The following is a 25,946-nucleotide window of genomic DNA, read 5'->3' on the forward strand; positions in this document are numbered from 1 at the left end:
CTTTCTCAGTTACTCCAGGTGGTTCTCATCCATTTACCACCGAAAGTCAGACATCTCATTATCCCACAAGAGTCCTGCTTGTGTCCTGCCTCAGCCAGGGTGATGGACAATGATGGGCAACCCTTGGGCTGCTTAGACTGAGCCTCCTGTGCAGCAAAACTTGGGCATATGAGGAGCTTTCACCACCTGGGATCAGGCCATGGCTCCCTCCCCTTTCCCACTCACCATCAGGATGCTGCTATAGCCCAGCAAGCTGCTCAGGAGCTGGAAATAAACATGCTGCCTAAAGTTTGGGGCTGAGGAATGCCCTCCACAAGCTGAAGGGGATCTAGCATGTCTCTCTAGCAATGGATGTGGTTGCCATGGTAACTTCGGGACTGCACACATCAACAGATTTTAACATCTTGGCAGTTTGGGAAGTGACTGTTTAGGCATTCCAATTAGGCCGGATATTTACACGTTTAAAGGTATCACACGCTTAAAATAAAAATAAAAAACCAAGAAGATCTATGTGAGAGAGCCTAAACAGTGCCAAATTAGAAAACAAGCCCTAAATATAGCTTCAACAGAGGCACATTTGAAAAATAATGTCTAAACACAAGGAGGAAAAAGGAGCAAAGGAGGAAAACGAAACTCCCATTGAAAACAAACAAGCCACTGCCCATGGCTTGGCAGCAGGCAACATTGCTCGGCTCTGTCCCCTGCCCTGGGTTCAGATCTGACCCCAGTTCAGGAGACAGCCACAGCCAGGGCCATTTTAGTGCACCACAAGCATCAAGATAGATTGTATATACAGGAGTGATTGGGAAGAAGATGTGGGTTGTGACATTAAATATGGGGCTGCATCTCCTGGGATGGCAATGTGAAGCTCCCTACCTGAGCTTTCAGCTAAAATCAGCTGTGAACCATACAATGCTGACATTAAAATAATTATTTTAAGTGTCAGGCTTCACCTCTCCTGGAGGCATAAAGCAGTTCACACCTCTCAAACCTTTTGTTTCACATAATCATGTTTACACCTAATTCAGGTTTCCAAGGTGTTTATTTACAACCAGCTAAATCTAGAGATGTGGAGACAGACCCGCAAAAAATGAAGTGATACTAATTAAAAAGGACCCTTGCAAGCTTTGATCCCAGAGCACCATCCTGTTTTGAAAGCTTGCAAGCTCTGTGTCTGCCGAGTATGACAGTGCTCCTGCTGCAATTAGAGGGATGACTGTGCACACTGTTGCTGGGGAAGAGGAAACTGCCTCCAAATCAAGGAAATCTGAAGTAATTGAATCACACAGGGTTTGCATTTCCACACAGGCAGGGAAGAGGAAAGATCCATGGCCACAAGACATCAGCTTCAAATTTGAGACTGCATTTCTCCCAGCCTTGTCCATGTGCCAGTCTTCTTTTAGGCAGCCTCCTCTTATCCTGATGCACAAGCAGCTCCCACAAACCCACCATGTGCTTTTTCCTAGACATTGTCTCCCTTCCCTGCCACCACTGCAAATTCACAGTACCTATTTGTGCCTTCTTTCCCCCATTTGTCTTAAGTCCAGATCTAATTCCCCATCCCATGGCCACTTACTGCTCCTGGCTACTGCTCATACTCTTGCTTTGCCCCTTCCCTCCAAACTCCATTTTAGGTGGTACATCCCTCTCCCAAATCCTCCCATATCCCCTCCCATCTCTTAATGTCAGTGATCTTCCCATCTAGGTCACCTCCCTACTCAACTTGACTGGATGGTGCACAATGCCAGTTGCTCCTTCACCTCACTCCTTGACCCACCTCCCAGACCCTCCCTTTGTCTTGCCATTCACCATCTCAGTCCAGCCTCCTTGGAGGTAAAAACAGAGCAGCTTTTCAACCATCTGACCTTCCCTTCTGCCTCCTTATCTGTAACCTCTTGTCTTCCAAAACACAGGAGTGTTTAATCTCCCTTCCAGCCCCTCCATCCATCTCATCAATCCTCTTCTCACAGTTTCCTGGCTCTTTCCTTGCAGAAAGAAGTACAGTAACCCCACCTTAGAATGGACCTCACTCTTCCCTGCCTCTCAAAATATTCTCACCTATGTCTGGCCAAACACTACCCAGAGCTCCTTTCTTCTAATTGTGTCTTGAATGCTCCCCTGCCCAGCATTTAACAGAAACCTTTTCCAGAGAGTTTCTACCTTGTTTTGCCCAAAGGTTTGATCACTGCTTCATCCTGAGCTTCCTTCACCTATAAGCCATCCATAATTCCCATGACAGTGGGCAATTCACAGGTCAGTATCTCTTGTCTCAGTCTGCCAACCTCACAACCGCAGCCACCTTGCCTCTACACCTCATTATCTACCATTTCAAAGTCAACTGAGTTTAAAAAAGTACAGCTCCTAAGCTCTTTGGATAGTCTCCTTTGCTTCATTTTAATTATTGCCATGTTGGCCTTTGCTCCATCCTCTCTGCTGCTGTTTATGCATTCTGTTCTGCATATGTCACTATTCATATTCTTGTTTCTTCTGTGTGGCCAAGTCATGTACTTTGTGTTTCCATGGTATCTCCTTGTAATGCCATGCTGCTAAAATTCTCATTCCCCTTCACTTGCATCACTGCAACATCCTTTTAGTGTCCTCCTCATTCTTGTTAACCTAGCATGTTCCTAGAGAGCCAGAGATCCTTGTCCATTACTTTGATCCCATACCTTTTTCCTCCACTGTTTCCCATTTCCCAGTTGCATTGAATGTGTTCTGTCTGTCTTAAATGTTCAGGATGACCACCCTCATACTAATGTCTCATGCTCAGTACAAAAACACAGCAAATTGTAAAATCAGCACTCATTCCAGGATTTCCCTATGCAACAAAAAAGTGTTGTCACTGACATGTCATTAGACTCTTCAAGTCTTTAAAACTCTTCCTTATCACAGTATTTATGCAAAATATGGTAATTGTTAGACTGCGGTTGAGATCAGCAGAAAATTCTGCTGACAGATACCATGCAGTGATTTGTGTGGGCTCCACCATCTGACTGTATCTGCCTTGCCTTGCACTCACACCACAAGCTTCTCAGGGCAGTGACAGTCTTTTGACTTGAGTCAGACTGACCTTAACTACCTGTGGTTTCCACCTGTAGGAATTTATGCTGCAACAGTTCTCTCAAATTTACCACCTTGACAAAAGAGCACAAGGCCTGCCCTTAATATTAGTATGATCTGTCTAATTGGCATGAAAATAATTTATCTAGATTTTTTAAAAAAAGAGGATGCAAAATCAAAATAGTCGGAGTTTTAATCAAATATCTGTAAACAGAATAAACATATTAAATGATTCATTAACCCTTTTTTACTCTAAAACAAAATCCTTCTTTCTACGTGCCTCTCCTACTTAATTAACTACCATATCAATAAACAAATGAAATTAGGAAAAGGTGCATTTACATAATCAAATCTATATCTAATCAATGTCAGTAAATCAGTGCACACCTATACTGTAGACATTTAAACCAGTGTAATCCTTACACATACTGCTTTTAGCTAGCATTGATGAATCACTGTAAACTGATTTAAGCAAAGGATTAAATCAGTTTATGTACATCTAATTAGGTTGTTTGCACTGTTTTAAAGAGATCCATGTTAAACTGAATTCTTGTAAGTGGTGCAACTTTTTGTAAAATCAAAATTTTGGCCTCCTTTCCCTTCAGTTCCCTTGCAAGTCCCATGCCGTGGTCTACAGGCCGTTCACTGACGGGGCCTGAAGAACCGACAGACCACAGGTGCTACTGACCCCCAGCTCATTTCCAGGATTTCAGGTTCTTTATTGCTCAGAGGAGCTCCAGGTCAGTAAAAACAGCAGGAGAGCAGGAGGAGCAGCCAGCCTCAGCTGAGCTCTATCTCAGTACTCACCCATCTGCTGAGGCTGCGTGAGCGAGCGCCTCTCCCTCCCAGCGTCCTTCAGTGCTCATCATCCCACCGCTCTCAGATCCTCTCCCGTGAGAATTCCTTATGAATCTGTTAAATCGTGGGATGGCTCATTTAATATCAGAACGGCACCACGCTCATTGCCCTGAAAACCTTAGGAGAACCCACTCTGTTCCTCCAGATTCAGTGAGCATAAGGATCACTGTTGGATGGAAAAAGAAAGGCTTTGAAATTGGTAGACTCTGCTTTCAGTGTTTCCTTATGAATATTAAAATACTTCTCTCTCACACTGGACTGCAGGTCCACTGAACACTTTCAGATTTATCTTTTTAATTCTGAGATCAATTCAATTGCAGTTCAATTCAATTTTTGTAGGTTAGGGAAAAAAAGCCAATTTTGGGACAGTATCTTCTTATCACACTATCTTAGCTATTATATTTCATTTGCATTATCCTGCATCTAAGGGCTTTGTTAGACCCAGCTGCAACCTTTAAGAGCTTCTGAATGAAGACAAGGAAAGTCAGGAATTAATCTTTATGCTAAAGCTTTTTTAAGCCATTTCAATTGCTTAACCTGTAATTTGGCATAATATTGTGGGGTGTGTCATGCTGTGGAACTAACTGTTCTTAAATTATTCTATTTTAACGAGCAAATTTCTCCATTTTAAGGTAATGTCATGGTGAAAAACAGTCTTAATTTTAATGAAACAAATATTTTTCTCTGTCTGTGTTTCTATGGTAAATGTATCAGCCTAAAGCCTTGAGGGTGCTGCTCTGTCTTGCAACAGAATGTCTCGGTCATAATTTAATCATTTGGTTGCATAGAGTAAATCTGAAGCCCAAATTACTCTGAAGTGGCTGCCTAGCAGGAGGGACATTTATGTCCATTACTCTTTCTTATCCAAGCAATGGCACAACTAGGGGATGAGACACAATTTTGTAGCTTTAGCTTTTAGGAAGGACACTAGACTGAGTGAAGAACACAAAGATGATGAAAAGGTGAATGTTGAACCCCTTTCAAGCTTATCAAAATATGACTATCACAATTATTTCCAGGACAAAACCTTCAAGTTACACAAAACTGTAAGGTCATAGGCCAAAAATATTTTCTTCTAAACTGTCTTAGTCTTTGCGTGCATGACACTTCTAATGCACTTGCCAGCATGTGCTTAATGCAAAATGATCTGAAGAGCTTTTTAGCTTGTTGCTTTGCATGCAAGCAGAGATTTATGTCTGCAGAACAGGAAATCCTCTATGATGGCAAATGTCTTGTGCCATTAAATGGGCAGTTGAACATTGCTGAACTTACTTGGAAGTAGTTAAAACCCCTTTGTTGCTTACTATGATTCGTTACAATGATTAATTCCATCTTCTTTGAACTTTTTTTTTTTTTTTTTGGCCAGGAGAGGGGTTTTAGACCTAAAAACCAGCAGGTGACGGAACCTAGAAATCAGATTAATCAAAGCATAAATTTCATCCTGCTATGAAGAAAATTATTGTATTTTTGAGCCTGTTCTATCCATAACAGCAATCTTCAGCTCTATACCCAAGCACAGAATACTCACTGATCCACAAGTACTTGCAACGTGCACTTTTTAAAATTCCCCCAGCTGCACGCTAACAAATGTCATCAGATTCAACAGAAGGCAAATCAGGTAGGCAAAACACAGAAACTGTCTTGAAAATCTGCCAAAACAGAATCATCTCGAGATCCAGCTGCCACTGTTCTGTGTGACAGGGATGCAGACAAAACCAGGCAAAGTGAACAGCTTCATCTGGATACATTTCTAATCAATTCATCTGAATCCTCAATTGTAGCTGAAGCCATGTTTAGCCGAGTCCTCGACAAAGATAAATACAGATCAATAAACATCCTATAAACGGTGACATACATCTTCACAGGGAATCTAGATTTATGCTAATCTGAAAGGGCTCAGCAAGGCTGCTTTCATATCCATCACTTCTTTTTTAAAGGTACATTTTGTAATACCCCTTTATAGAAAGGAAAGCCAAGCTCCCTGGTGGGGACAGAGTCCTTCCCCTGTACTCATCTTATAGGAGATGTTACCTACCTCTGCTACACCGCTTCAGAGTTACACAGCATTTAGAAATGTCACCCACAGTTACCAAAACCTGCTGAGCGTAAGCCCACTGGTTTGTTTGGCAATTTTTCCTTTGTAAAATGTCTCTATATTGACAGCTATGGATATATCTTGGCTAGGATAGCATGCTTTCAAAAAATGTATTTAAGTACCATTTTAAACCTCTAGTCTAGGCAAAATAAGATACTTTTTGATGTAATGAATATGCATAATAGAAGCTATGGAAAATAAACAACACCTATACACATAATTAATATAGATATTTATGTATGTATAAACAAATGAATTTTCTAAATAAGCAAATACACACACACACACACATGCATATATATATATAGAGAGAGATAAAAATACTTCTTATTAAAAACAAACAGAATGCTTTATCAGTTTGGTGCAGGACTATGCAGGTACTTTGTGTTCCAAGTGCTGCTCAGAGGTGTAAAACTTTGTCACTGTGATTTATCTGGGAAATAAAACATGCCGTTCATCTCACCCTGTGTGATTTTTCCCTGCTCTATCCACTCCTCAGTGCTGCCTCTAACCCCCAGTAGTCTAGACACTATTTTACTGTCCCCTAGCCTTCAGATCCTGAGTTTATTACAATAATTTGCCTCCTGGCTCACAGCCATAGTCTCTGTGCAACTCAATAACCCTATTTCACTGATACCTCTGGGAGGTTTTTTGCAGACAGGGGCACTGAAAATCCCCCATATACAGTCAGCTTTCTTCAATGCTGGATCATCTGAAATTTCAGTTCTTTATCTCAAACCTAAAATGTTCCAGGACTGAAAGCCATTTGGTTTGCTTGTTTGTTATATGTGTTGGGGGATTTTTGTGTGTGTTTTGGTGTGGTTTTTTTGGTTTGGTTTGGTTCTTGGTTTTTTGGGGGGTTTTCTGTTTGTTGGTTTTTTTTTTTTTTGGGTTTTTTTTGGTTTTTTTTTTTTTTTTGGTGGTGTGCTTTTCATTTTTAATTCTCCTTATGGCTGTTGCTGAATGCTTCAGTGGAAAGGGATAAGAAAACCCCTATTGTCTAATCCAACCTCTGTGAAGATATCAGCCTCACTCCAGGCTTGTTAGAGAGCTGTTTAAGCCACAGGATCCTAAAGCTTTGGATTCCTGCCTGGGAGCATGAGCTTTAAGTATAACCTGTCTTGGTAGTCTTTTACATATAAATATGCAATCCCTATCTAAAATTTGCTGAATTACTGACCTTAGTGATTTCTCAAGTAACCAAATTTTCACTTTCTGTTTGTGGGGGAAAACCTTTTTACCACTTTTGAATTACCACCTTTTCATTTCAATGACTGTTTCAGTAGTTTTATTTTTGCAGAGGGGGAAGAGATGTTCCCATTTAACTTTCTCTGAGCTGTTCATTCCTTCACAGAGTTTTCTCTTGAGCCCTCTTTTTATCTTCTTTCCAAGTGAAACAAACTCAGTCTTTTCAATTTCAAGCACGTAATGTTACACTATTTACTCTAAGACCAGCATCTATCTAAGCAGCAGCAGATATAAAACATGAAAAAGAATCCTGAACTTAAACACACAGTCTGCATCATCTGTCATAAATCCTAAGAAGTCAATTAAAAAGTTCTTCAGCCAATATCAGTGATATGTAATGGGAGCATTTACTTGATTGCTAATGGCTGGGTTTACATGATGTCTCAAAGCATCAGTTGTGAGGGTTGGCAGCAGCACAGCATTAGGACTGTGATCATCACCATAAATTAAGTTTATGCTGATATAATTAGCAGTTGCAAGCTAACATAATATTTACATTGATCCCAGTAAAATCAATGCTGCACCAGTGAAAACATACTCCAAAAGTTCACGTGGCCTGTGACATTGGACTCCAGCTGTTTTGCTTCTTTTGAAAGACAGGAAGATGGAGGAACCCAGAAGTTTGGCTGCTGCCCAGGACCTCTGTGGGGGCAAAACCTGCTCCTGAGTCCTTCTTCTAGGTGGAGTGAAGGTGGAAATCCCCAGGGGAATCCAGACTCAGTATGATGAAGAAATGTACGAACAGCAGGGTGTAATGTTTATGAGCATTGGCTTTAGTCCTTCTCTGACATACATTTACAGAGTGGTGATGATGTTGATTTTGGTGTACTAAAACACAGCAAGTTGTTTTCCCAAAGCCTGCCATGCAAAGATTAGGAAAAAAGCAGCCTGCAGCTGGCTGAGAGCACACAGACAAGACAAGATGGCTTTGCTCCTGTCTCTGGCTGATGCTTAGGTTTAGCTTGCTCACGAGATGGCTACTTCTCCAAACAAATTGTTTCCTATTTGTTTTGCTTAACCTTTCTGTCTCTTTATTTAACAGGAGTTTAAAACTTTGTGCTTTTTGTTCTCAAAAATATCTCGTAAGATGTATTTTCACTTATTTTCACTGGGTACATAACCCAGTGCTGGCAGCAGTTTACATTAAACCTCTGCTTAATTGCACTGTATAAATAACATTTATACTGCAAGAATAGCTACAGGCCCCAACTAGGCTGGGACCCTCAGGTGCCAGCCCCTGTACAAGGAGCAAGTTAATAACAGCCCCTGGAGCAAACATCTTTAGTGTCTTAATGCCAGCTGTACCTGAGGGATGGGGCTTGCCCTGGCAAGTCAGAGTTACATTTCTGCCACTCTTTGAGGGCTGAGAGGAGGGTTTTGGGGGCTGCCGTGCCACTAGAAAACCCAGCTAATACCCAGGGTCTCCTGCAAGAACCTGGGCTGGTCATGTGGACACCCACCTGGGCAGCAGGGCAGGCCAAGATGTGCTCAGCCTCGGCTAAGCCTTCCCTTTGGATGAGACCTCGAGTTTCATAACTCCTGAACAAAGCGGGGGATATGCAGCAATACCATCATTTTCTTTTGTTTCTGACTGCTACAAACAAAGTGATGTGTGAAGAAGAAATTACCAAAAAAAAACCCCAACAACAACAAAAACCTCAAACAAAAAAACAACAAACCTCAACCAACCCACAACACATAATTATTTTAAATTAAAACAGCTAACTAGCAAAACAACGACAATTGGGCCAAGCATAGTCTTCGATTTGGAACAAAAACAGGAAGCTAAACTCTCTGCTGGCTGAACTCCACTGAAGCCAATGTTTTCCTAGCAAAGAATTTGGCTCTGAGTTTCCCAACAGCAATAATAAAGCAGTAGATTTATTGCCTAAGTAAAAGAGCAGACACTGCTCTCTGTATTTCAGTTCCTTTCTTCCAAAGCTTTCCTCCAGGTGAGCCAGTATGATGATATGCTGCTAGTCCCTGTGGAATGTGCTGATGGAGGGTAAGAGAACCAAACCAGTTAAATAAATTTCAGCAAAACAAAAAACAATCCGTAATTAAAATTCCAGGTAAATCCATGGCTGTGACAATGAAAGGACTTACAGTGTTCCTACCAGTTTTTCCTGTGCATGCCAGAGGGAAGAGTGTGATTTGGATGAAGGGGTGTCACCCACCTTTAACCAAAAAAATCAGAAATAATCACCTTTTCCATGATGTGCCCGGAGGGGTGCAACTCAGGTTGCACTCACAGGATCACCTCTAACAAGAGCCAGAGTCCATGTCACCAGCTCCCTTGCCCAGCCCACACACTGTTGTTTGTGGGTTTTTTGCTGCTATCTGCTCTTCCACTTGGCCAATAAATCTGTTGTTTCACTGGACACTGGTGCTGGAGACTCTGGGCTTCACTCCGGCATCCCGAGGATCTCACATCACTGTTTGGTGCATGAACCAGCAGAACATGGGGCAAGGGGAGGTCTTTGGTGAAAATAAAGCACATACAATCTTTTCACCTGGAGAGATATCAAGAACTGAGCAGCTGCCATGGGTGCTGGAATGCAAACACAAATTCCCATCTCATAGAGCTTACTGAACTTTGGAGGCAGCAAAGGTGGCGTGATTTGTGGGTGCATGGAATCAGCTCAGGCAGGAGCCTGAATGGGTTTAATGGCACTGCCATGGTCCCTGAGGCTCAGATGGAAGCAGGAGCAGCCAAAGTGTCATTTGGCCATCGTACCACCCTGTCAGCTGTACCCCTCTCTGGAGCAGGCATTCTGCTGATCACAGCCTCTGCTTTCTCACAGCAGCAACACTGCAGATAATATTGGAAAATTATGATTTCAGCTGTTTCAAGATCCATAGCATTTTATTCCCTCTCTTAAAACACAACCAGGGGAATCAGGGGAGCTATATTGAACCTTGTTAATCAGGAAGGGCCTTTTAAAGTGTTGCACTGTAGATATATAACTTTTATGGAATTGCATTATAAATGCCAGTTTTAGACAACTAGCATATTTGAATAATGTTTTTAAATGCAATGTTACTTGCACACTTGCTAATGAAAGGCAGATAACTTAGGACAGAACAAGTCATTAACAGATGGGGAGATGTGACCCTCTCCTATGGGGCTGGAGGTATCCCTTCATAGCCACAATCCCGCTCCATAGCCAGGAGGTTTGGTCCTACATTGACTGCCAGCTTTTGTGTCTCCAACAAGAGCCAGGAGAGGAGTAACAGGCTACTTAATGGGTATATAATCTTTCCATGAGCAAGGGGATTTGCCAGAATTTAAAAGGGACTTTTAGGTGTTACAGCCAATGAAAAGTGTTTTTAGCTTGCTCAGGATCCCTTGCTGCAACCGCTGAGGTATTTCAGAACCTGAGCTAACAAATACACAGCTCAGCAGAGTCTCACACAGACCCTGCCTGCCTGCAGCCTGCACTCAAAGGCTGTCTCCAAACACAGCAAATTAAACCTCTCCCTCTGCCAGTAAGCCAGCAGCAGCAGAGGGTGGCAAGCACACTCTGCTGCACAAGGCAGCCTGGTGCCCCTGCATCCCTGTGAACCAGCCTTTCCCTGTGCTCTGAGTTGGGAGCACTTGGGTTTTGCCTGCAGCGTTCCCTGCAATCCCCATTCTATCCAATGTGTAATTCAGAGGTTCCTGTGCTTTGCACAGGGAAATACCGCTGAGTGGAAGCAGTGGGTCTCCACAGTTTGGCATATTATTCCTGCACAACAAATACACGATAAAAGCTTCATACTGATGTCAAAAAAAGGAGGCTAATCAGAAAGCACTTCCTGCTTAGGAAGAAGTTGGAAAGAAGTCTGTAAACAGAGACCAGTGTGACCCCAGTATCCTTTAGTCTCCCCACAAATCTCAGAGGTGTGACATGATATGCTCCAGAGACGGAAAATGATGAGAATACATAGGCATGAACACACACACCCACACACACATACACACAATTCATCATGCAGGAAACTTTGCTGCTATATAGTGTTTTCTGTGGTTAAAAAGTGTGGAGGTCAATGTAGGTAAATTTAGGACTGAAATAAGTTTTGATTTCAAAATAACATGCACTGATTTCTAAATAAAATGCCCAGCCCCGTGCAGAGAATGGGTTCCTGTCTAAATGGGGATGAACAGAAAGAATCAAACTGCTGAGGGCTTCATGTGGCAGCTGATTCCTGTAGTCAGGAGGAGGCTCTGTTGCCGTGCAGATTATCTACCCAGAGGATGTTCCTGAGCCTCTCTAAGGATCTGTTTACTCTTGGAAGGTGTCACAGCACATCTCTGGATTAAATTTGATTCTGTGTGGGGATAAAAAGCCGTTTCCTTCCAAATCACATATATATTCCTTCCTTCACTTTTTCTTCCCTCAGATGATCTGGCAGTTCCAGCCTTCTCTAGCTAACTGTTGGAAACAGATGTATTTCAGCTTGGAACAAGGCTGGAGATGGGACACTGCTCCATTTTCTGCAAATGGCTTTGCTCCTGGCACTCATCCCTCTGCCACTGCACACTGCCCTGGGCTCCCCTGGCATGTTTGTCTCCAGGGTTTTGAAGCTGGGGTGATGAGGAAGGGCTGCACAAGGAGGAAGAAAGGTACAGCTGGAGGGCTTGTAGCGGGTGCCAGGGGCTTTGTCATCAGGAGCAGTGGAGTGTGTTATTTCTACCCCTTGCTCCCCATCTGCCTTTACACAAGACCCCTCTTCCCAGGAGGGTAAAAGGGCATTTTATAAATACAATTACAAAACTGTTGGGATCAATACCACAAGGCAGATGGATAGCTCAGCAGAAAGAGATAGATTAGATGGCGAGATAAAATAGATAAGTCAAATTGATCCAGGACTGGTGAGATAAGGTCCTTCCCCAGCAGGTGACAATGGTGCATGTGACTTCGCCTCTGTGACCCCCACACCCCTCCACTGCTTCCCCATCTCTTCTCCCTTCGTCCCCTTTCAGGTTACACGGAACCAGAAGAACAAAACCAGAACCAAACACGAATAAACAAACACACAAAAAAGAAAAAGCAGAGATAAACACCACTAGGTGACTCAAAGCCCTTTCCTCCCCATCCTCCCCCCTTCCCAGCCGTGAGCAGGATCTTTCAGCTGGTTGCTTTTCTTCTTCTTTCTACATCAGGATCCCAAAGTTTGCCACTGACAAGAGGAACAATAGAAGGAGCTGGGAGCTGTGGCATTGGATTCAACAAAAATGAGGCCTTCTTCCTAACACTCCCAAGAATGAGTGTGATAGAAGAATACTGGCTTGAATAATCTGGGTCAATCCAGGAGAACTGCACGAAACCTGGTCTCACTAGGAGGCTTGGGGGAGAGGTGTGTATCATATACACATATTATGAGCATACTACTGGCCTTTGGTTTTCATTGCAACATATCTGCCCACACACATTCCTCTAGCAAGACAGTTGGGAATGACAAATCTACCCCAAACCACACCTGTCCATCAAAATCCAAGGAAATAATAAATAATAGCAAATGATAATTGTGTATCACATAGCAAATTTACCGGAGAAGTTAAATCTTGAAGGAGATTGAAGGAGAAATCTTTTCAGTGCTAAATTTCACAATATCCATGGCTTTATATTTAAATTCCTGCTACCCTGCTACTCCTTTTTTTTTTTTTTTTTTTTTTTTTTTGTTGTTCCCTGAGGAAAAAAAGAAGACAAAATGAAAAACCCAGAGATACACTGCTTTTATAAATGCAGTTCCATCAGCAGCACTGGTAATTTCTTTTACCTTTGGCTATTTGGCTCACATGACTAACACGCCACATGTTACAAGAAAGCCACTCTTCAGAGGAGAACAAACGTGCCACTTTTTTCAGTCCCAAACTGCCTCTTCCCTACGGCTTGTGCCGGAGCCAAGAATAAATGGATGGGCATTCAGTGAGGCTTGGGGGAGATAGCCCCCCATCCTTGCTTTATGCCCTGAGGGACTGAGACCTTCACATGCAGGTTTTGCCAAAAGGTCAGGGCCCAATTCATCTAACAGATTTAATGAAGTGCGCTATTTTATGTTACAGGAGCCTGTGGAGTGGCATCCTGCTCTCCACACTTTGCGTTCCTGGTGTCTGCAGGCTGTTGGCTCTTCATTCTTTTGACCTCATGGTGAGCTGGTTTAAGGGGCCTGGTTGGGAGGAAAATAACTGCACTGCAAGGAGAGAGGCACTTGGTGCTGGTTCAGCCCACTGAGGTGGCTCACTGCTGGCTCAGGCAGAAACAGATGGGAGAGAATGGATAGCCAGGGACAAAAGAGGTAAGGGAGGAGTAACACTGCCACTTTGAGAAGTCATAGGTGATTAGTTCAGCTTAGCTGGAGCCTTAAATGACATTCTGAGCCTTAAAGGGGCCAAACCATGTGTCTGACAAGAGGAATTGATAAACTCAATTCCTAGTCTTGTAGCGGGATTTGTTTCCTTCATAAAACAGCACCAGTTAGAAAAATTGAAGTCTACTTATGACTAACTTCCTTACAAAGAAAAATTGAATTTGTTGAAGTTTTCCTTTGAAAGGAAAGACCTGACCAAAAAAAAAAAAGTCGAAATCAAAATATTTCTATCCAGAAATCTTAAAACCGCAGAGTTTCATGGCGCTCAGGAGACCCTAGCCAGACCCTAGTCCAGAGCCTAGCCCCAAGGCAGGATCAGCTGTGCTCAGTCTTCCCTGATAAACATTTCTCTGGCCTCCAGTGGTGAAAATGTTGCCCTAGGAAGAGGTTAGCCAAAAGTCTCATGCTTCCATTCTCCCCCACGGCTTAGGCTGTTCAGGCCACATCTCCCAGAATACATGCAGTTGCTGTGAGTAGAAACAGGGACTGGTTTGATCAGGAAATCTCTGTGAAGAACATCACACAAAAGCTGGTACCTCTTGATATTCAAAGTGCTACAGCAGCGCATGCACACAGGGAAAATCGCAGTGTGTCAGAGCAGGCTCAGTGAAGTACATCTGGAGGATTGGTCTAAATAGTTTTGGATTTTGGCACCCAACTGTGCTTTTCCAGTATTAACTGTCTCAGCTGTGTCTAGCAGGTAGGCACATGTAGGAAGCTCATAACAATCACCTTATCTCACCCATATGGATTGCCACAGTCTCGTGCTGGCAGAGGAGTTAGTGGATCAGTAATTTCAGTTACTGGCTGGCATGGAGAGCAGAAGGTATGGAAAGTGGCTTTTGCCCCTGGGTACAGCACAAATATGCAATGAGTCTGTGCATGATCAGCGGAGCTGCTTCTTGGCTGCTGTTGATATTGAGAGCAAAAGGAGGCCTAAGGAGGATCTCCATCCTTTCTTGGATGCAGTAGGAAATAGAGTCACAAAGGATGAGGATAAAAGCCAAGGTACTTGATGCCTTCTTTCATAGTAACACCAGCTGTTTTCCAGGTACCCAATCCCCTGAATGGGAAGACAGGGATTGGTAGCAGGATGAAGCCTCCATAATCCCAAGGGAAATGGTCAGTGACCTGTTACACCACTTAGACAGACAGACAGACAGACAGACAGACAGACACACACACACACACATACACACACACACACGCACGCACAAAAGTCAATAGAGCCAGATCAGATCAGCCCAAGGGAAAGGGGAGAAGTGCTGGTAGAAGGGCTCACGGAGCCACTTCCCATCATTTCCCAGCAGTTCTGGCTAATGGGGGAGGTCCCATTAACTGGAGGTTACCAAATGTGACATTCATCTATGAAGAGTGCTGTAAAGAGGATCTGGGGAGCTACAGGCCTGTCAGGCTGACCTCAGTGCTGGGGAAGGTCACAGAGCTGATCATCCTGAGTGCCATCATGGACACAGGCAGGACAACCTGGTGGTCAGGCCCAGAGAGTGGTACTGAAGAGAGTTACATCCTGGGGGTGTCCAGCCACAAGTGCTGCTCCACAGAGCTCAGCACTGGGGACAGCCCTGCTTAATTTCCTTACTAACAACTTGGATGAGGGGATTGAGTGCATCCTGAGTCAGCTTGCCAACAACTCCAAGTTGGGCAGGAGTGCTGATCAGCTGGAGGGCAGGAGGGCTCTACGGAGGGATCTGGACAGGCTGGAATGGGGGCTGGGGTCAATTGCACGAGGTTCAACAAGGCAAAGTGTCAGATCCTACACTTGAGTCACAACAACCCCATGCAACAACACAGGGCTGGGGAAGAGGGGCTGGAAAGCTGCTCAGTGGAAAAGGACCTGGTGGGCTGCCTAACAGTGCTGGCCAAGGGCCAGAGTGTGGCCAAGAAAGCCAATGGCATCCTGGCCTGTATCAGCAATAGTGTGGCCGGCAGGACCAGGACAGTGATTGTCCCCTGTATTTGGCATCAGTGAGGCCACACCTCCAGTGCTGTGTTCAGTTCTGGGCCCCTCACACCAAGAAACACATTGAGGGGCAGAGAAAGGCAACAGAGTTGGTGAAGGGTCTAGATCACAAGTCCTATGAGGAGCAACTGTGGGAGCTGGACATATTTAACCTGGAGAAAAGGAGGCTCAGAGGTGACCTTATCACTCTACAACTGCCTGAAAGGAGGCTGTAGCCAGGCGGGGGTTGGTCTCTTCTGCCAGGTAACAAGTGACAGGACAAGAGGAAATGGCATGGAGTTGCACCAGAGAAGGTTTAGAATGGATATTAGTAAAAGTTTCTTCATAGAAAGTGTTGTCAACCACTACAACAGGATGACCAAGAGAGCAGTTGAGTTACAGTCCTTGAAGGTATTTAAAATACATGTGCATGTGGCACTCAGGGACATGATTTACTGGTGGACTGGCAGTCCTGGGTTAATGGTTGGACTCAATGATCTTAAAGGTCTTTTCTGACCTAAGAAATGTTATGATTCTATTCCATAATTCTGTGAATGGCAGAGAAGACTTTTGTTCTCAAGAATAAAAATTGCAGAGAGCTTGAGCCATTATATTAACAATATTATTCATATCTGGTTATATAATAAATTGAAAACAAATGTAGCTTCCATCTGATTTGCAGCAGTTAATATAAAAAAAAGTTACATTAAAGGAAAAAAGAAAGGCTAGTCAGCTGTTCAAAGGTGTGACATCTATGAAAGTAGCCAAGTCAGAGAAGTGTAAGTGATTAAAGTGGCCAAGTTAAACAAGATACAATTAAAGCCACTGGTTCCCCACCAACTCCCCAAAATTTCCAAATAAGGGTTTATGAATCCTAGGAGAGCATGTTAGCCCTAATTGTATCTTGTTTAACTTGGCCAAGTAAACAGCAAACTCTTCTCAGAGCTGGCCCTGCCTGCAGATATCACACCTTCTTTGCTTCTGACTGCTTTCTTCAGTTTTTGAAACATATATACCATATATTTTTATTAGCTCTTGGGAATGTGTTTCTAAAAATGCCCTTTGGTTCATATCCATTGCAACTATATGAACAGTCTTTTCTACCATATGCCATTTCCATGGAATAGTGGGCACTGTCACCTTGAGCTGTCATACCCTCAGCTGCAGACTCTTTAAAGAGTGGACATTGACTTTTCAGAAGGATTTGGGAGAAGACCAAAACACCTCTCACCTCAAGACCCCATTCACAGCAGGCTGGAACTGAGCTGAATGTGAGGACAGTGAGCTGGCACTGCAGATATTTAGGATGGAGAGAAGTGCTGCTTTTCAGAGGAGACAAAGCTAACACCTGAAAGGAAGGAGAGGGGACTGCACTTCCTCTGGGATAAGTGAGCAAGCAAGAGAGAGAAATGGTCTCCTTCCCCTACAGATTATCAAAAGATGAAGGGAAATGGTGGATTTGTTACTGCGTTTCAATATTTATTCATACTCAAAATTTGGAACTTTATATTCCTCTACCTAAACTAATAAAGCACAGAAAATATTTTTAGAGGCCAGCTGCCTGCAACAGGATTCTTCGTTTTGTTTCAATCTATTTTAAAGTGAGGGAAACAGTCATCGCAGTTATGTGAACATCTCAGGCAAGAATCTGAAGCTTCAGAAGCTCACTTAGTGCTAAATTTTACTAGTAGCTACTCCATTTTTGCATGAGGACTGCACATAAGACCATCCTCAAAAAAAGCCCCAGGCTGGGGGAAACTCTGAATTGTCTATTAAATAAAATGATACACAAATGCTTATTTATTACAGAGAGGAACCAGGCAATCATTATACTTACTTCTGAGAAGGGAAAATAGGCAAAGTGGCCAAAAAACCTGACAAAAGAGGCATGCCAGGCCCCAAAGCAGCATTACACCACCTTGTCACAAAGGTGCACAACCTGAGGGACAGCATGTCCAGTTCTCAGGCAGGAAAAGAGAAACAGACACACACAGCTCTAACTCCAGCTCTGTTCAAGACTCATCTCAAACAAGCATCTCCATTCATTTTCCCATACATAAAACAGGGACCAGGCTTCTCCAATTCACTGAGAAGTGGTAGCCAATAATGTTTGCTTATCACCTTGAAAGAGTCAGGTGCCATGCAAATGCATATGGGATGCTAACAACACACCTACAGCCCTTCCTGGGTACCAAAACCAGCACATTCCTTTGTCCAGGGGTGCAGCACTAGAACAATCAGGCTTCTGATGAATTACGAATTTTTAGGAAACATTTTTTCCTTTGCTTTACCTTCAATTTCTCAAAATCAAACCGGTACTGATAAACTTGATTAGGAGTACATTTGGAAAATGTTTTGATTGCCATTTGTTGAAATTTCCTACGCATTAAAATGCTAAAGAGTTAAAAAAAATCAGCAAGACAAGCTGCCTGAGGAAGCATGCTAAGTAATGCAGAGCAGCAGTAACAGTGATGAGCAAGCTTCACTCACTTGTATGCGGGAATCACCAGATGGCACTGTAACAACACATAGTTTTCCAAATTCTGTCTCTAAGTGGGCAAGAACTGCTGCGTTAATGAAGAAACAATACCTTCTTGTTGCTATTGTGAATAAGTCATTTTGGGGTAGTGGCGAGAGGGGGAGGTATGAGAAATAGTGGCTGCTTCACCTAAAAATTCGTGTTGGTCCATGAGTTGTAACTCCATACTGCCTGGATGTTACCTGAATAGCTCTGGCTTATATCCAGTTAAATAAAGAAGGTACACTAACAAGTAAAGTGTCTAGGTCATCTTCATTTTGTCTTTTACAGCATTTTGAAATGTTCTTTTAGCAGGAAATTACTAGATATTTATATAGCTCTGTGTGTGTGTACAGCCATATACATAGGCACATCATTTGAATTAATCAAAACACAGAAACTTCCCTAAGGTTATGAAGCAAGGCAGTGGCAGAACAAGAAATGGAAGCCAAGAAAACTCTAATAAACAGCTGTAACAGAAGTACCTTATTCATGTGTGAGTCACTAACACATAATTACTCTGATAACAAATAACACATTCTTGGAGAGTCTCAGTTTTGATTTATGTCACAGTTTCAGTAAATATAGAGGAGCTGCCAAATTTGCCTATATAAATTCCAGTGATCTCATTTATTTTAATCAGAAGTTTTGGAAAAATTAGACAAAAGGAGCTTCCCTCCTTCTCCCCTTTTTTTATTTTACCTTATTAATGTGGTGGTCTGGCATGAGGCTCTGTTTTGAACTCAGCTGAAGAAGGAAGCATTTCCAAGGCCTGTTTATGACAAGATATAATTAATACTAGGGAGGGATTAAAGGAGATTTAGACAAAAAATACTGTACACATTTGGAGTTAAATAACAATTTGGCCTCATTAAAACAGGTTTCCACTTGCGACTAATTTTATTCCTGGTTACAAAGGCCATCGTTTGTCTGAGCAAAGATGAAAAAGTAGCTGTTAACATAGTGCAAATGAGAGTGAAATTGGAAGGGACATGTATGTTAATGAGCATCCAAGTGCTCTACAGTGCGCAAAAGCGAGCAGGGGAAAAAAAATCACCAACAGATCCCCCTGATATTGTTGAAAATATAATGATTGTTTGACATGGCAAGGAATGCCCTGAGCCTGCAACCTGCTTCACGTGAAAATACGGTTGTTTGCAGGATCAGATGCTACCTCCAAACACTTTCAGGAAAATATTAATTTCTTGACAGGATATTAAATATTCATTTGCAGTTTTGGAAATAACTTAATTTCCTTTCAAGAGAAGATCTGGCAAGAAGTGGCATTAACTGTGCACTTAGAACCTGCCCTGGGTATGTGAGCTCTAGTGTCTGTATGTGGTGATGCACTCAGCTAAATCCCTGGATGTATATGCAAGTTGTTGTTGATTCTCTCTCTCTGTGCAAAATGTTTCATTGGGCTTGTGAATAAGCAGACAAAGTGAGCCACGTTTCATGCAGATTTATGCAGTATGCACACTCATCACAGCCAGAATGGCCACATTTTCCTAAAGCCTGAACAGAATTTGGCCTATCAGACTTGCATTAAAACTATACTGAATGGTTTTGTATATGGGATTCCAAAAATCAGTATTGAAAGTTCTTCTTATTTAAAGATAACTAATTGAAAGTAGAGACACTTGAGTCCTCTGCCATTAACAGCCCAAGCACCTGGACATCAAAGAGAAGAGAAGCTTGGCCCCCTCACAGTGATTTTAACAATAATAGATCTGTCCCTTTTGAATGGAAACCCCAAAGCAGGAGGGCAGTGTTGAGGACAAAATACGTGCAGGAGAGACACCACGTGCTGGTCACAGCAACAAATTCCATTTGTTCTGTGAGAACCCCGAACAGTGCTATGTACCCCTGAGTGCTGCCCACGGGAACCTCGGCTATTTTGTGTGCAGCCTTGCGGGTGCCTTGCACACATCCACAAACAGGCTGAGCATTTTTGACACCTCTCTGCCCATAGTAAAAACCAAACTATCTCCATGGACTTGGAAAATACGATGGAAAATTTGTCTGGAATTGCTGCGCAAATGTGTTTGCAACAGCCTGTATTTGCAATGGATCTCTTGTCTGGGGCACCTTCTGTCCACTGCAAGAGCAAGAGGAGTGGCACTCTGAGATAAAAATACCAAAAACTTGGGCAGTGTTTAAGCCTGCAAAGGCATTTCTACTTCCTCCCAAGCAGCGCTGCAAGCAGAGAAAGAGCTCTTGGACACATATCCTATGTAAAAACAGCAGTATTATCTCTAAAGCAACTGTTTAGCCTTGTTGCTGAAAATCCAAACGGGGGTCAGCAATGTCTCAATACAAAACATTCTATTGTTTTAAACATTGCTGTGTTTATTTCACCCTTTCCCAATCATTATGCAAAGAAATATTGCGAGATAAACAAGAAGCATGAATAGTTGCATGTAGCCTGCCAGAATTCCCAAATATTTCATATTTTGGCCCCCGGGATGAATTCAGTCTCCAGACCACCTAACTAGAGAACGAGCTAGAGGTTGTAAATGTGTTCGGCCAAGATTATAAAAACTTCTGAGTTAAATAATTTTGCACTGCTCTGCTAACAAAATTTCCTCAGTATCCTCCTATTTTTTTAGATCACACCTTGCCAGGGTGGTCTTGTGCTTGCACACCAGCTATCAGCCCACGGAAACAGTGATCACACTGATTCAGTGAGGATGTTTGCAGTGTTTTCCTGACATGGAGCCTTCAGAAACCCCTCTGGGTACCCTTCGAACTTTGCCATAACTTCACAAAGGGTTTGGAGATAGAGAGCCAGGGTCATAAGGGGTTTAACTAATACTGCTCACAAAAATTGTGCAATGAAATGGCCTTTCTTTGAGCTTCATAATCTATAACATGCCATTATTGAACACCTGAATGTGGCACAGACAGCTGATCCAAGCAACAGAATCCAGGCAAGTCAGCCATTTACTGGAACGTGTATTTTAGACATGTAAAGTACAGGATATTTTTCTGGAGGATCATATCCACATCAGCCTTACAGTGTGGCATTAGAAGTATTGTCCTGCTGAGACGAATGTGGGTTTTTTCCTTTTCTGTTTTACATCCCTTTCTCCTTCACTTTTATCATCACTGCCTCCTCTGTGCAGGTGTAGTTTGCCAGGCTGCTTCCTCTCTTCCCTTGTGTGGAATTAATTCTTGCCTTCAGCATAGTCCATGGACCTGATCTTCCTTTTTTATTTTTTTTTCTGGTTTCTTTTTCAATCTCCTTACTACAGCTACTCTCTAACAGACTTATTTTAGATGTTTATTGTCTTTTGTGTTAATTGGATTTTTTGCACTGGCTAGGAAGAAATACCTCACATATTCTGATTCATAGTGTTGTCTTACATTCTCTTCAGATTACATATTTTTGTATGCCAAAGCAATAGACCATTAAAGCTGCTATACCTGAAAATATGGGCTCCTCTTTCATTCAACTGGACTTACAGTTCCATAACTCTGCTAAAGGATTCAGAGTGATGATGTTAATCAAATGTGGATGGCACATCTTCATGGCAATTGTTTTACTGTGATCAAAACTGTTGTACATAGTGCCCATGTTTCAGGCAACATTCACAAAATACTCTGTTTCTACAATGTGTGTTTGCTCATCCTTCCTGGCTGAAAAATGAGAGGAAAAACTCTGGTTCTGTTCCCATGCTAAGTTGCACAAACACAGTTGTTCCAGTGAACTGAGAGGGAGTTTGCAGCTTCATCCTGGAGAAAGTGAAGATACATCCCTCTCTCACACTCACTGCTCTCAGTTCTGATTTTCCAGCCGCTGGCAAAGCGAGCAAGTAATGGTGGAAAAGCTCAGTAGAGAAATGAACTGGTTTAAGACATACTTTTTCACTGTGAAAATACTGATAGTCACTGATAACTACTCCTGCAGAGGAGACAGCACCCTCTCATAGCTTGCAGCAACACAGCGTCACACCAGCAGATCTACAAGGGACTTTAAAGGAGCTGGCACAGTGAGCTTACAGCCTAAACACCAAACAAAGAACCCAACAAAAAAGCAAAACCTGGCCTTGAGGAAAAGAGCTTTCTACCATTCCATCTCTCTGAGAAACTGAAGCTGTCTTCACCTGCTTCTCAGCTAAGATATCAGAAATCATATTAGGCTTTCCCCTAAATATTAATTGTTGCCTTTCATCTTAGTTTTCACAGCTGAACAAGAAAAGATACATGACAGGTATTTACACCTTTACTAGCACACATACGCTAGAACTACTAGAGAGCCCAGGAAGCTTTCCCAGGGAAGCAGTTTCCACACTGCACCAAATACTTCTGTGCTAAACCCACCTCTCCACCTCCAGTCTCCCTCCCTCCTGTAGTCATATGGCAATGCATGTGCACAGCTGAAGGCCCAGCTCTGATGAGGAAAAAAAACACAAACCAGTTTTCACTTCAACTTGGCACTGCAACTTGTCTTTCAATTGTTAAGACAGCAGCATGCAAAACATTGCTCTGATTCAGCAGAAGCTCTTTGCAGCCAGAGCATGAAGCCCTTGCTTGAGCCTCAGAGAGAAGGAGGTGTTTCAGCTGTGTTGTTTTATGATAGGACAAGTTTCTCTCCTTTCAAACTTTATAGGAAGTTGCCAGGAGAGTATGAAAAAGGAAAGAGAATAGCTAAGAACATATTATCTCTCAAAGGTTCTTTCTGAGCATGTTCTTGTCCTGGATGCCCATTTATTTATTTATCTGACTTTAAAAATTAATACTTTTTCTCAAAGAATTTAGCAGCAGGCAAGAACACTGCTTAGCATTTGCAGAAGTCAGGCAAGTTTCCCTTTATTTCCAGATGACAGGACCAGTCTGGCCAGGGGCCCATGCAAAAGTAATCCAATGTCGTTATTGTTACTAAGTTGTCCTAAAGAGAGTTGGAGGTGGTTTATCTTTTACAGCACTCTTTTCTAATGAATTTGCAACACATCTGACTTGGGTCCTTGTATAGGGCCTCCCCTGAGCCCTCTCACCCCTACTTGTTACTGGCTTCCTGCTGATTTACAACAAAACTTTGACATTTGGTCTGCTCCTTAATAAGGGCCTGTGACATTGCCCAGGTATGAAAAAGGAGAATAAAATTATGTGGGTTAAAAATGATATAGCTCTTTGAAGGTGGAGACAGAAGAACAGGGCTTCAAAGTCCAGAGAGAAAAACGATACCCACAGAAGGCTCTTTGTTCGGACGGCTCGGCTGGCATAAATCTCCCAGCTGTGGTCCTTTCTACCACCTCTAATTATTTGAAACTCATTTATCATTTGAGCGTAAAATAATTAGAACTGGTGTAGAGAAACAGAGAGGAAGAAGAAGGCAGGCAGGCAGGAAAAAAGGGAACGGAAGGAACAGATACCGTGGGCCATTCAATTGGGTGATTTTGAACAGGAAGAGCTTATTGAATTATCTTGATAAGGGGACTTGAATAATTCCTGAATTTCAGGCAAAAGCAAACCAGGCCCCTTGATTGTTTGTGTTAGAGAAGTATCAGAAATCCTTTGACTGCAAAGGAGAATGTGAAACTAGAAAAGACGGTTCAAATTAAACATCAGAGCAGTGATAACTCCCTGAAATGCCCAATCTAAAAAGCAGCACTGTTTAAGAGGGCTGCCTACAATTCAATACAGTGTTACAGCTCTCCAGTGTCAGAGGCCTGAAAAGGAGCGTAGGTGTTCCTGCACACAGTAAATGCCAACCTAATTGAGTTCCTGCTCTGCAGCATGAGCAATGCAATGATCAAGTGCTTGGTTCAAAATTTCCTGAAGGGCTCAAATCCTGCCCTGACTTACCTTTTTGTGCAAACCCACCAATTCCAAAAGGATTGCATGGGTTAGCAGCAAAACCAGAGTATTTCTTGCTGGGTGGGACTTTATTGGTCTGGCCAGGAGCCAGTACAAAAGTAACCTGGTGTCACTCTTGCTATTCAAATGTTCTGAAGTTCTCATAAAGCAATATTCACTTCCCTTACACTTTACTTCTTTTATTATTTCTCTACCTTCTGCAAAAGTTGAATACAAAGTAAATTCAGGCAAAGTATGGGAAAGACAGCACAACTCTCCTAGATAAAATCTATGCCTCTCTAAACTGTGACCTCTAATCTCTTTAATGCATAACCTTTGTATCTAGATAAGTGATAAAAAACAATGACCATGGCAGTGGTATGTCTCTGTTTTCATTTATGAAACTTCCCTTACAAAGAATAGGATGAGAGGCAAAACAGATTAAGGTGAAGGAGAAAAAAAAAAAAAAAAACCCAACATAAAGCTGGCTAAGAAACAGAAAACACACAAATGAACTTTCAGAGTTACGCAATAGGATCTGTGTTGTCAGGAGGAGGGGTCAACACGCTGTACCTACAGGTGCCAAAGATATCACACCAAGACTTGCAATGGCCCCAGGAGGATGGGGAAGGAGGAGCAGGCGTGCATCAGTGAGAGGCAGCTGCTCCCTGCTCCCACCAAGCTGAGTCCCCAGGGGAGCTGGGAGCTGAGTGTGCATCTCACCTGGCCCCATGGGCAGCATTTTCCCTTGTTGAGCAGCACTGCTCACAGCTCACAGGGCTCCTACTGCTGCTTTTAAATTGTAATTTGGGAAAGCCAGTGCCTGGAATGCCACCACAGTCCCGATGTGCTGGTCACTAGCCTAGAACAGTGAGTGAGTCCTGGAAAGAGAGGAAAAAGTCTTCAGGGCTGCCTATGAGGAACAGAAGGGAGAATCAGGACAGGAAGCAAGCCAATAGAGGAGCACAGGCCTTTTGGAAGGACACCTGCTGGGGCAGGAGCAGCAGCCCAGGCCAGTGAAGAGATGCTCAGGTACTCAGGACAGCGAGGAACAGAGCAGACACCCTGCAGCAGCGTCCTGGGCTCAGCATCCTTTCCAGTGCTGCTCTGGGACCCCGAGTCCCACAGAGGAACAGCAGCCGTGCTGGAATCAGGGGCCAGTCCCTGCTGACCCTGCTGTGCCTCCAGCTTGCCTTGCAACCACTCCTTACCCTCTTCCTCCGTGCAAGGACCCCCTGCGCTAAAAATACCCCCCTGCAGCACTTGGTACAATAGATAAGCCTGGCAAAGCTCTTGTGGGAGACGCCGTGGCTTCACATCTGCTTGTTAAAAATATCACATATTATTAAAAAAAAAAAAAGTTTCTTGTGACTAATTTCAACAGCAAACCATATGGTCTTTTTACTTCTCCTGCACTCATAATAATTAAATGGCTAATTTCCCCTCTTAAACTACCTTCGGCCCACAGAAAGAAACAAAGGAAATCACAGCTATTCAGCTACAAAACATCTTGTTAAAGCACAGCAAAGAGTTATGCAATTAACCCCACAAAAGCCGGAATTTCACAGTTATATCTAACACTCCGCGTTAACAAGAACAGGCTTTAAATTGAGCCTTTTTTTGTTGTTGTTGCTGTTTGCTGGCACAGCAGTCACAGTTAAGGTCAGGTGTCAGACCAGATTTAAACCATAAATGTCTGCTTCCTTGTTTTTTTGGGTTTTTTTTTTTTTGTGAGCCGGAGTCAGTGCCTAATTGTGATTTAAATCAGCCGCTGGGTGCTGTGGAGGAGGCTTCCATTAAAGTGGGGAACAAAGAATATGATTGCTTGCACGGCGCGGCCGCCTGCGGATCTCCCGCTGCATTGTGCTGGGCCGTGCGACCCGTGTGCTCCACAGTTTCATTTTGGGGCTGTTCTGGCCATCCCCGGCCTGACGGGGCCTGCCCCGCTCCGCAGCGCTCAGCCCAGCAGCAGGCATCTCCCGTTCTCCCGATCCTGTGCGGAGTCCCGCGGGCCGTCGCCCGGGAGCAGTGGGATGCTAGGGGCTCTAGACCCA

The sequence above is a fragment of the Melospiza georgiana genome, chromosome 1 (assembly GCF_028018845.1).
Source record: "Melospiza georgiana isolate bMelGeo1 chromosome 1, bMelGeo1.pri, whole genome shotgun sequence".
Taxonomy (NCBI): domain Eukaryota; kingdom Metazoa; phylum Chordata; class Aves; order Passeriformes; family Passerellidae; genus Melospiza; species Melospiza georgiana.